The sequence below is a fragment of the Chiloscyllium punctatum genome, chromosome 7 (assembly GCF_047496795.1).
Source record: "Chiloscyllium punctatum isolate Juve2018m chromosome 7, sChiPun1.3, whole genome shotgun sequence".
In the NCBI taxonomy this organism is placed as follows: Eukaryota; Metazoa; Chordata; class Chondrichthyes; order Orectolobiformes; family Hemiscylliidae; genus Chiloscyllium; species Chiloscyllium punctatum.
In genome coordinates, this window is record NC_092745.1 from 121,048,615 (window position 1) to 121,061,872 (window position 13,258).

A 13,258-nucleotide genomic window follows, 5' to 3' on the forward strand; every position below is an offset into this window, starting at 1 on the left:
ACGAGTTGGTGTGAAAGGTCTGTTTCTGTGTTGTACAATTCTATAACTCTAACCGAGGAGGATTTTGAAATTACAAGAGAAAAGAAAAACACTGGTTAAAAAAAGTAACATCCAGGAAATAAAATGGCACCGAAAGCCAACATGATTGAAAAAACTGACAATAGAAACAATGTGCTGATACATCGGCAGGAGAGGACAAGTGAAAATCTGAAGCAAAAGGCTGTGCTCTGAGCCACCGAAGCTCTCTAGACAGATCAGAACCAATGAGGAATCAACTCCTGTCCTGCAGCCAGACTCATTCTCAGCAGGCTTCGTTTCAAATTGATACATCAGCCTACATCGATTCTCCTGTTCCTTGGATGCTGCCTGACCTGCTGCGCTTTTCCAGCAACACATTTTCAGCTCTGATCTCCAGCATCTGCAGTCCTCACTTTCTCCTTGTGCTTTTAAGATCCAAGTTGGATGACCTCACATTTGCTTACATTGAACTGCATTTGCCACAAATTTACTTTGTTGATTAATACTTGTTTGTAATTGTATTTTTCTTTTAAATGGCTTATATAAAGAACAAAGAAAATTTACAGCCCAGGAACAGGCCCTTCAGCTCTCCAAGCCTGAGCCGATCCAAATGTACTGTCTAAACCAATCAGTCAGTTCCTAAGCATCTGTATCCCTCTGCTCCCCACCTACTCATACATCTGTCCAGCTGCATCTTAAATGAATCTACCGTGCCTGCCTCTACCACCTCTGCTGGCAATGCATTCCAAACGCCCACCATCCTCTGTGTGAAGTACTTGCCGCGTGTATCCCCCCTTAAACTTTCCACCATGCAGCATGTATTTCTGCCATCAGCAAGCAAACTCTCCATCTAAGTCAACACTACAGTGAATGGTGCGTTCCCTGTGGACCATCACTTGTCAAACTCAATTAAAGTATCTGCAGGTTAACCCTGCTGCTTGCCTCCTTCTGCTCAGCTAATTTCCTAACTAAGTCAATTGTCAATTCCATGAGTTTCCACTTTAACCAACAGATTTCTGTGAGGAACGTTATTAAATGCCTGCTATAAATCCGTACTAATGTCTGCAAACATTCTCTGCCATTTGAAAGAGGATTTCAAAACAATGAGCGGGTTGGACAGACTAGATAGGGAGAAGCTGTTCCCGCTTATGAAGGAAAAAGGGCAGAGATTTACATTGAAGTGCAAACAAAGCAAGGGTGAAATGTGTTTAAAAAATGTTCACACTGAGGAATTCGAGGAAATGTGATGGAGGCAGGTTGAATTGAAGCGTTATGTAGAGATGCCAGTGTTGGACGAGGGTGGACAAAGTCAGAAGTCACACAACACCAGGTTATAGTCCAACAGGTTTATTTAAAATCACAAGCTTTTTGAGCGCTGCTTCTTTGTCAGGTCAAGCTCTTTTAGTTTCTAGATAGCTTTGAGAAATTTCTTGGTTACAAATGTTTGGTTATCTTGAAGATCCTTGCTTAAATCATTGAAGATACCTTCTTTCAGTTTGGAATTTTCACCACTGATTTATCTTTGCCAATTTCTGTAGCTATTTAAAATATAATTGTAACGATTACCTGTCCATCAAAATCATGCAGTTGTAGTATTTATAGGTGGAAGGATGTTGCCAGATTTTCTCTTTCTGTGTCTGGGTAAGTCTTAACAAGAAAAAGCTTTTATCTTTAACAAGATGTAGTTTATTGCATGATAGCAATTAGTGAATATTATGTGGGTTTGTTAGGCATTATTACAATAATAATAAGAGCATCCCATCCAAATTTCTGTATCTTCATAAACCCACATTTACCATGGCTACTCCACTTGGTCTGCACACCCCCTAGACTCTATGGACAATTCCCCATGGTCAATCCACATAACCTGCATATCTTTGGACTGTGGCAGGAAACCACAGCATCCACTGGGAAACAGCACAGACACTAGGAGAGTGTAGACTCCACAGACAGTTGTCCAAGCTAGAATTGAACCCAGGTCCCCTGGTGCTGTGAGGGAGCAGTGTTCACCACTGGGCAACTCACTCTGAGAAGAGATGTGAATGTAACTTATTCTCCATGTGATCCTCAAAAGTTCTGCTTTACCCCAATCATGCCTGTAAGGTATCAACAGATTGTGTGGAACTTGATGCAGTATCCAACAATCACCCTTTCAGAACCATTCACTTATACACTGATTGTGTCCCAACATCAGCACATTAGAAGACAACACAACAGTCTTCTGCTCTGCACCGTGGATAAGTGATGTCAGAGACAGGGCTGTGAATCTGAAGGTCTCAGTCAAAAATGCACACACAGGAATGAATGATGAATGGCCTCTGAGCCCTTGGAATTGGGCAGATGTTGCTCCTCAGAGACTATCTCTAGGCAGTAACTGACTCATAGGGTGGAATTTAATTCATTCCCTTGTGGCATCTTTGGTGGTGGGAGTGGGGGCATTTAATCCAGTGGGAGAGTGACTGAGACCCACTGCCCACTTAGCTCCATCTTAAAGTTGATGGCAGGAATGTCTGTGGATGGATGACACACCTGTGGAGCCCCTCCATCATTAAAACCCCTTGTCTTGGTGATGAGGGCGTGTTTCGGTGTCTCACACTGCTGTCACTGGTATTAATCCCAGGGTGGAACTCACCACTCACCAAGCAAACACTGTTGACTCAGCTGTCTTTATTTAACATTGATCACGTAGTGCAGAAGGCTGTATCAAAGATAACTTGGATAACAAGGGGATTGCTGTGTAAAGGCACTCAGTACATGATAAGGAGACCAGGCCTGAAGAAGGGGGTAGGACGTACCGTCTTGCTCTTGTTGAAAACTGCTTCACCACCACAAATTCCCAACTGCAGAGACCTCATTGGATGCAGAGCTGCCTTGATGGGCTGAATGGACACTTTTAAATGCAACTATAAAGCAATTTGACACAGAAAATGTGTAATTTCTACTGTGGTGTTTAACCTTCTACTTTTCCTTTTGAATTATTCCTCTGATTATCATTATTGATCACCATCTATCTGCCCTCCAGTTTAATCCCTGAATCTTGTTTCTCGGAGTTTTTTCTCTCGATATGCTCTGTCACATTGCAGTGTCCCAGTCCTACCAGTAGGTGTCACTACCACCTCACTTTCTAAAAACCGAAAGAACTGCGAATGCTGGAAATCAGAAACAAAACCAGAAATTTCTGGAAAAGCTCAGCGGGTCTGGCAGCATCTGTGAAGAGAAATCAGAGTTAATGCTTCAGGTCCAGTGACCCTTCCTCACAACACTTCCTCGGAACAGAGGACCTAAAACATTAACTCTGATTGTTATATTTCAGGAGAATTATTAATGACTGGAATTTGGACACAGAGGAGGCACAATTTCAAAGTTTGCAAATGTCTTGAAATGCCTTTGAAATGAGGAGGCTGGTGACAGAGTTCAGGAGGGTATGTTCGACTGGAGCAAATGGAGCAGACAGGTGGAACGGTTGCAGTGCAGAAGTAGGTATTTCAGCCCATCATGTCCATGCTAGCTATCTGCAAAAGCAAATCTGCCTTTGAAGGTGCTGGGAGCTGAATACATTCACAGGGAAATTGCTCAGCTCTTTGAGGGAGATAATTCTACAACTCTCCAAGAATGGAGCTGAAAAATGATTGAATTACTTTGCAGGGAAATGTGCCATCATGACTTGACTTCTGGCCTTACATAACTCAGTGTCGTGACCCCTGTTTACCCATTAATCAACTTACAACCTGTCGATCAAGATCTCAACCCACAGGAGGGGTTCCTCGGTTCTGTCAGCAGTCAAATAAACACTAGCAGTTCGGTCTGTAAATTACGCATCATTGGCCAGTCACAAGCACTATCGAGGTCTGACTGTTTTAGTTGTGGATTGTCTACTGTCCTCTCTCTTGCAGTTAACTTGGGATCATATGGAAATATGCAGATCATTACAATGTGCACATCTCGATAAGATCGTTAGCTGCAACGGTTCCACAGTTCCAACATTAATCCTGTGGAACACCACTGCAAGTGACAAAGATCATGCACACACATAATGCTTCCATCAACTTAACAAAATAGGTGACAGCCATTCTCTAGTGCATTCATCAGGGCAATGCCTTGACCAATTAGAGTCAATCTGCCTCACTGACATTTAAACAAAGCTTGGCCGTTAACTTGCAATCATCATCTAACTGGTGCATTCTCCAAGCAATGCCTCTGCTGTTGCCAACTAACCAGCACTCTGTTCTCATACATTATAAAATGTTGTTCCCTTTTGCAGGCTTGTAAATGTCTAAATAAACACGGATGATTAACTTCAACAAGATGTGTTTTCTTTCAGAAATGTTCTTGATGTACATGTGCAGTGAAAATGAGGTATTGAAGCATCAAACTCGAACCAAGAGAGAGGTCAGTAGACAATCCACAACCAAAGCAGTCAGATCTAGATGGGGCTTGTAACTCTAACCTTGAACACAGTGAGGAGGTGCCAGTGTTGAACTGGGGTGGACAAAGACAGGGGTCACATTTATTTGAAATCACAAATAAGATTTATTTGAAATCACAAACTTGCGCAGTGGAGCTGATGAAAGGGTTTTGCTTCGAAAGCTTGTGATTTAAAATAAACCTGTTGAACTATAATCTGGTGTCGGGGAGAAAGTAAGGAATGCAGATGTTGGAGAGTCAGAGTCAAAAAGTGTGGTGCTGGAAAAGCACAGCAGGTCAGGCAGCATCCGAGGAGCAGGAGAGTTAATGGTTCGGACATAAGCCTTTCATTATGAATGTGGGGGTGATGGGAGCTGAGAGATAAATAGGAGGGTGGGAGTGGGGCTGGGGGTGATGGGAGCTAGGAATGTTATAGATGGGTGCAAGTGGGAGGTTGTTGTGATAGGCCAGGGGGGAGGGTGGAGCAGATAGGTGGGAAGGAAGATGGACAGGTTGGACAGGTCAAAAGGACGGAGCTGAGTTGGAGTGTTGGATCTAGGATGAGGTGGGGGGAGGGAAAATTTGGAAAGTCATGAAGTTGACATTGATGCCATGTGGTTGAAGTGTCCCGAGGCAGAAGATGAGGCGTTCTTCCTCCAGACGTCGTGTGACTTGGATTTCGCGATGAAGGAAGCCCAGGACTACATGTCATTGGTGGAGGGGGAGGGGGAATTGAAGTGGTCGGCCACAGGGTGTTGGGGTTGTTGGATGAGTGTGTGCCAAAGATTTTCCCTGACACATTCTGCAAGCTGGTGTTCTCTCTCCCCGATGTAGAGGAGATCCCATCGAGAGCAACAGACACAGTTGATAAGGTCGGTGGATGTACAAGAAAATCTCTGCTGGATATGAAAAGATTCTTTGGGCCCTTGGAGGGAGGTGAGGGGGGAGGTGTGGGTACAGGTTTTACATCTCTTGAGACAGCAATGAAGGTGTTGGGTGTGGAGGGTGGGTTGGTGTGGGGTGTGGAGATAATCAGGGGGTCACAGAGGAAATGGTCTCTGTGGAATTAAGATAGGGGTGGAGAGGGAGACATGTCTCTGGTGGTGGGGTCTGATTGTAAGTGGCGGAAATGGCGGAGGATAATGTGCTGTATCTGGAGATTAGTGGGGTGGAAGGTGAGGACCGAGGGGTTTCTGTCTGTGTTATAGTTGGAGGAGTGGGGTTCAAGGGCGGAAGTGCAAGAAGTGGAGGAGATGAGTGGGAAGGCATTGTTGATCACATGGGCAGGAAAATTGCGGTCCTGGAAATAGGGGGCCATCTGAGAGGTCGTGGTGTGGAATTGCTCCCCCTGGAGGCAGATACAGCAAAGGCGGTGGATTTGGGAGTAAGGGATCATATTGTCACAGGAGGAGTGGTGGGAGATGGGGTAGTCCAGGTAGCTGAGGGAGTTGACACCTGGCTCCAGTGGTGGAGAGTCTGTGGGTCAAACTATCACCAGAGTTACATCTGCTGTGTAGCTGAATGAATCCATCGAATCCGTACAGTGTGGAAACAGGCCCTTCGGCCCAACAACTCCAGACCAACTCTCCAAAGAATGACCCATTCCCCTACCTTTTACTTTATGTTTACCCCTGACTAATACACCTAACCTACACATCCCTGAACACTATGGGCAATTTAGCTTGGCCAAGTCACCTAATCTGCACATGGAGTCATAGAGATGTACAGCACGGAAACAGACCCTTCGGTCCAACCCGTCCATGCCGAACAGATATCTGAACCTAATCTAGTCCCACCTACCAGCACCCAGCCCATATGCCTCCAAACCCTTTCTATTCATATACTCATCCAGATGCCTTTTAAATGTTGCAATTGTGCCAGCCTCCACCACTTCCTCTGGCAGCTCATTCCATACACATACCACCCTCTGCTTGAAAAAGTTGCCCCTTAGGTCTCTTTTATATCTTTCCCCTCTCACCCTAAACCCTCTGGTTCTGGACTCCACCGCCCCAGTGAAAGACCTTATCTATTTAACCTATCCATGCCCCTCATGATTTTATAAACCTCGATAAGGTCACCCCTCAGCCTCAGATGCTCCGCGGAAATCTTTCTAACCTATTCAACCTCTCCTTATAGCTCAAATCCTCCAACCCTGGCTACACCCTTATAAGTCTTTTCTGAACCCTTTCAAGTTTCACAACATCTTTCCGATAGGAAGGAGATCAGAATTGCTTGGATTATTCTAAAAGTGGCCTTACCAATATCCTGTACAGCCGCAACATGACCTCCCAACTCCTCTACTCAATGCTCTGACTATAAAGGAAAGCATACCAAACTTCACTATCCTATCTACCTGCTATTCTACTTTCAAGGAGCTATGAACCTACACTCCAAGGTCTCGTTGCTCAGCAACACTCCCTGGGATCTTACCAGTAAGTGTATAAGTTCCTGCTAAGATTTGCTTTCCCAAAATGCAGCATTTTGCATTTATCTAAATTAAACTCCATCTGCCACTTCTCAGCCCATTGACCCACTTGATCAAGATCCCATTGTAATCTGAGGTAACCTTCTTCGCTGTCCACTACACCTCCAATTTTGGTGTCATCTGCAAATGTAGTAACTATATCTCTTATGCTCACATCCAAATCATTTATATGATGACAAAATGCAGTGGACCCAACACCGATCCTTGTGACACTCCACTGGTCACAGGCCTCCAGTCTGAAAAACAATCCTCCACCACCATCCTCTGTTTTCCACCTTTAAACCAGTTCTGTATCCATATGGCTAGTTCTCCCTGTATTCCATGAGATCTAACCTTGCTCAACAGTCTCCCATGGGAGACTTCCTTACTCAAGTCCAAATAGATCACATCCATCGCTCTGTCCTCATCAATCCTCTTTGTTACTTCTTCAAAAAACTCAATCAAGTTTGAGAGACATGATTTCCCACAAACAAAGCCATGTTGACTATCCCTAATCAGTCCTTGCCTTTCCAAATACATGTAAATCCTGTCCCTCATGATTCCCTCCAATAACTTGCCCACCACTGACGTCAGGCTTATTGGTCTGTAGTTCCCTAACGTGCCCTTACCATCCGTCTTAAACAGTGGCACCATGTTAGCTAACCTCCAGTCTTGTGGCATCTCACCTGTGGCTATCGATGATACAAATATCTCAGCAAGCAACCCAGTAATCACTTCCCTAGCTTCCCAAAGTGTTCTGGGGTACACCTGATCAGGTTCTTGGGGATTTATCCTCCTTTATATATTTCAAGACATCCAGCACTTCCTCCTCTTCAAGATGTCACTATCTATTCCCTACATTCTATATCTTCCACGTCCTTTTCCACTGTAAATAAGGATGCAAAATACTCGTTTAGTATCTCCCCCATTTTCTGCTGCTCCACACAAAGGCCGCTTTGCTGATCTTTGAGGGGCCCTATTCTCTCCCTAGTTACCCTTTTGTCCTTAACATATTTGTAAAAACCCTTTGGATTCTCCTTAATTCTATTTGCCAAAGCTATTTCATGTCCCCTTTTTGCTCTCCTGATTTCCTTCTTTAGTTATTGCCTATTGTCTTTATAGTCTAAGGATTCACTCGATCTATCCTGTCTATACCTTACCTTTTCTTCTTTTTCTTAATTAAACCCACAATTTCGTTCATCATCCAACATTCCCTATACCTACCAGCCTTTCCTTTCATCCTAACAGAAATTTACTTTCTTTGGACTCTCGTTATCTCATTTCTGAAGGCTTCCCATTTTCCAACTGTCCCTTTACTTGCGAACATCTGACCCCAATCAGCTTTTGAAAGTTCTTGCCTAATACCATCAAAATTGGCCTTCCTCCAGTTTAGAACTTCAACTTTTAGATCTGGTCTATCCTTTTCCAATTAAACCCTTAACTTTATGGCAGTTCCAGTCCATGCTTGGAAAGTTAACATTCCCTACCATAACCACCTTATTATTCTTACAGATAACTGAAATCTCCTCTCAAATTTGTTTCTCAATGTCTGCTGACTATTAGAGGGTCTGTAATACAATTCCAACAAGGTGATCATCCCTTTCTTATTTTTGGATTGTGAGAGGAAACCAGAGCACCTGGAGGGAATCCACACAGACACAGGGAGAAAGTGCAAACTCACCACAGATCGTCACCCCTAGGGCTGGAATCGAACCCGGGTCACTGATACTGTGAGGCAGCAGTGCTAACCAGTGGGCCACTGTGCCAACCCCACATGTGCTCACTGAAGTTCCGCTGACCATGTCGCCCCCCCCTCCACTCCAGAGACAGTCTCCACCCCAACTCCCAACTCCAGATCTACATCAGGCCCCAGCCCCCAGCCCTGCCAACTTTTTACCATCACCCCGGATCTCCCCCTCACTGAGGATAAACGATCACTCCACAGTAAAGGTCTCACCTTCATAGCACTATGCTCCCGGGTCAATGAATTTCATAGGCGTTGCAACATAGCACTTTTCTTCTGCTGCTTCCATGCTTTCAATCATGGCTCCCACCCCATTCTGAGAACCCTTCTCCTGCCTCAAACATACTCCATCCTCTTGGATACCCCATCCTGGTCTCTAACCTGCCCTCGATCTCTTCATTTCCAACTGCCACTATGGCACTGACCACCTCAGCCTGCCCACCCCTCTCACCTACTCTTCCAACCTCTCACCTTCACAAAGCACTCCACTCCCTCCAATCCAACCCCAACCTCACCATTAAACCAGTTGACAATGGGATGCGTAGTGGTAGTTTGGGGCACCGATTCCTACACCTCTGAAGCCAGGTGCTAACTCATAGATACCTCCTCCTACTGCCCCCTTGACCAAGACCATCCACAGTCTCATCACCTCAGGGGATTTCCCATCCACAGCCTTGAACCTCATTATTCCGCAACCCCACATTGCCCGATTCTAACTCTTACCCAAAATTCACAAACCTGACTGTGGATACCTTGGTCAACCTATTGTCTCTGTCTGCTCCTGCCCCACTGAACTTATCTCCTCACATCTTGGCACCATCCTGTCCCCTTTGCTCCAGGGATCCCCACATATATTCGGGACACCATCACCCTCCCTCCACTTCCTCCACAAGGTTCGTTTCCCCGCCCCAATGCCTCATCTTTATCATGGACATCCCGTTCCTGTACACATCCATCTAGCATGGTGAAGGCCTCCAAACCCTCCGTTTCTTCCACTCCTGCTGACCCAACCAGTGCCCCTCCACCTACACACTCATTCAATTGGCAAAATTAGTCCTCACCCTCAACAACTTCTCCTTCAAATCCTCCCACTTCCTTCAGAGCAAAGGGGTAGCCATGGGCATCTACATAGGCCCCAGCTATGCCTGCCTCTTCGGTAAGTGGAACAGTCCATCTTCCACAGTTACACTGGCACAATCCCCCACCTCTTCCTCTGCTACATTAGTGACTATATCAGCACCACCTTGTGCTCCCAAGAGGTGGTGGAACAGTTTATCAACCTCACTAACACATTCACACCCTGACTTTAAGTTCATCTGGACCATCTTGGACACCTCCTTCCCCTTACTGGGCCTCTCCATCTCCATCTCTGATGACCGACACAACACAGACATCTATTTCAAACCCATCAACTCCCACAGATACCTGGATTAGACCTCTTCCCAACCACCAACCCATTCCCCATCCCCACCTCTGCTCTTGATCCCCACTCTCCAGCTGCAACAAGGATAGAATACCCTGGCCCTCACCTTCCACCCACTAATATCTGGATACAGCGCATTATCCTCCACCACCTACAATCAGAACCCACCCTATCTACATTCCACACAGACCATTCCCTCCGTGACTCTCTCATTATCAAGTTTTGAGAAGATTTGTAGCTCAGGTTGAGGTTCTGGGTGTAAGTTTGCTCGCTAAGCTAGAAAGTTCATTTTTAGACATTTTGTCACCACCTTCAGGGAAGCTAGGATCTGGATGAAGACACAGTTGAGGCTGATGCTGGGATCGAGGCATCAAACTGATTAAAAACTCGGCAGAAAGAAGGAAGGAAAGGAGGGAAAGAGGGAGGGAAGGAGAATGGAGCGAGGGAGGGAAGGAAGGAGGGAGGATGATGGGATGAACAGAAGGATGGAGAGAGGGAGGAAGGATGGAGGGAGGGAGGATTGCAGGAGAAAGGGAGGAAGGCAGGATGGGGGAAGGGAGGATGGAGGGAGGGAAGGGAGGAGGGAGGGAGTGAGCCTGCATTCACAGTGTCTTCAGCATTCAAATTCGACCTTCCAAAATGATTCACTTCACATTTATCCAGGTTGAACTCCATCTGCCACTTCTCACCCTAGCTCTGCATCCTGTCAATGTCATGTTGTAACCTGAAAAAGCCCTCAAAACTATCTACAACATCACTGACCATTGTGTCATCAGCAAACTTACTAATCCACTCTTAACTTCTTCATTCAAGTCATATGTAAAAATTATACATAGGAGTGGCCTAGGAACAGATCCCTGTGGGACACCACTGGTCACCGACCTCCAGGTGGAATACTTTCTATCCACTGCCACTCACTGTCTTCTTTTAGCCAGCTAATCCTGCAACGAGACAGCCACATTTCCCTGTATCCCATACCTCCTAACTTTCCGAATGAGCCTACCATGGGGAACCTTATCAAATGCTTTACTGAAATTTAAATACACTACATCCACTGATCCATCTTCATCAACTTGTCTCGTCACATCCTCAAAGAACTCAATAAGGCTTGTGAGGGCATGACCTGACCAACACAAAGCCATGTATATTGATCCCTCAAAGTTGCCACCCAAGTTGATCGGGTTGTTAAGAAGGCATATGACGTTTTGGCTTACATTAACAGGGGGATTGAGTTTAAGAGCCGTGAGATTTTGCTGCAGCTCTATAAAACCCTAGTAAGACTATACTTGTAATATTGTGTCCAGTTCTGGTCGCCTCATTACAGGAAGGGTGTAGATGCTTCAGAGAGGGTGCAGAGGAGATTTACCAAGATGCTGCCTGGATTGGAGAGCTTATCTTATGAAGAGAAGTTGAGTGAACTGGTGCTTTTCATGTTGGAGAGAAGACGGAAGAGAGTTGACTTGATAGAGGTGTACAAAGTAATGAGAAACATAGATAGAGTAGATAGCCAGAGACTGTTCCCCAGGGCAGAAATGGCTGTCACAAAGGGTGATAATTTTAAAATGATTGGAAGAAGGTATAGGGGAGATGTCAGAAGTAGGTTCTTTACACAGGGAGTACTAGGTGAGTGGAATGTACTGCCAGCGATAGCAGTAGATTCAGAGACATTAAGGACATTTAAGTGACTGCTGGACAAGCACATGGATGGCAGTAAGTTGAAGGATGTGTAGGTTAGACTACACATGTTCTTAGACTAAGATAAATGCTCAACACCACATTATGGACCATAGGGCCTGTGCTGTGCTGTACTGTTCCGTGTTCTATGTTCTAGTTAACAAGTAGGATAAATGATAAGTAGTGGATGTTGCATATTTGGATTTTAAGAACACATTTGACAATTTACCACATATTAGACGATTTAATAAAATAGAGCCCATGGTGTTGGAAATAGTACATTGGCATGGATGGAGGGTTTGCTTGAAAAGATGGAGTTAGCATCAGGGATACATTTTCAGGTTGGCAACCTGTAATGAGTGGAGTATGACAAGAGTCCGTGTTGTTGCCACAATGATTCACAATAGATATTGATGATCTGGATGAGGAAGGTGAATGTACTACCACCCAGTTTGTGACTGACACAAAAGTATAGGTGGGAAGGTGAGTGGTGGGTATGACAGAGAGTCTGCAGAATGATACAGTCAGGTTAAGTGAATGGACAAAAACTGAGCATATAAAGTGGAAAAATGTAAAGTTATGCACTTTGGCAGGAAGGATAGTGGAGTTAAATATTCTTAAAATGAAGAGAGACTGCAGAAAGCCTCAGAACAGAGGGATTTGAAATCTTCATCCATGAAGCACAAAAGGCTCATATCCAAGTTGAGAAAGTAAAGGGGACACAAATAAAACGTTGACCTTTATTTCAACGGAAATGGAGTATAAAAGTAGGAAAGTTTCACTAGAACTATGCAAGGCATTAATTGGACCATGGCTAGAATAATGTGAACAGTTTTGGGCCCCATATCTAACGAAAGATGTACTGGCATTAAAGGGAGTTGAGAGAAGGATCGGGGATTGATCCTGTTGTGGAGGACCTGTCTCATGAGAAGTGATTGAGTAGATTGGGCCTGTATCATTACAACAGAGAAGAATGAGGTGACCTTGCTGAAACATACAAGCTTCTCAGGAGATGTGACATGATAGATGCAGAAAGGTTCTTTCCCCTTGTGGGAGAGTCTAGGACCAGATGGCATAATGTCAGAATAGAGGGCCGCACATTTAAGGCAGATATAAGGAGGGATTTCTTCTCTGAGGGTAGTGAGTCATGTAATTCTTGACCCCAGAGGGCTGTTGAGGCTGGGTCACTAATCATAATCAAGGCTGAGATAAAGTTTTAACTGAGGGTTGTGGGGGAAAAAGGCAGAAAAGTGGAGTTGTGAATTATCAGATTGGCTGTGACCGTATTGAATGGTGGAGCAGACTCAGGGGGCTGAGCGGCTAATTGTGCTTCTATGTTGTGTGGTATTAAAGATAAATTGAACTACTATAACTGAAATACCAGGAACGTTTTGTAAATCAATATTAAGTGCGGCATATTTTTTGAGTTGCGCAATACCGTGTTACTTTTTGAAGCAGTGAGAGGGAGGATTCGAGACTGGGTGGCACTGAGAGTTTTTTGATTTTCATTACTTCTGCCTGACAACAGTCT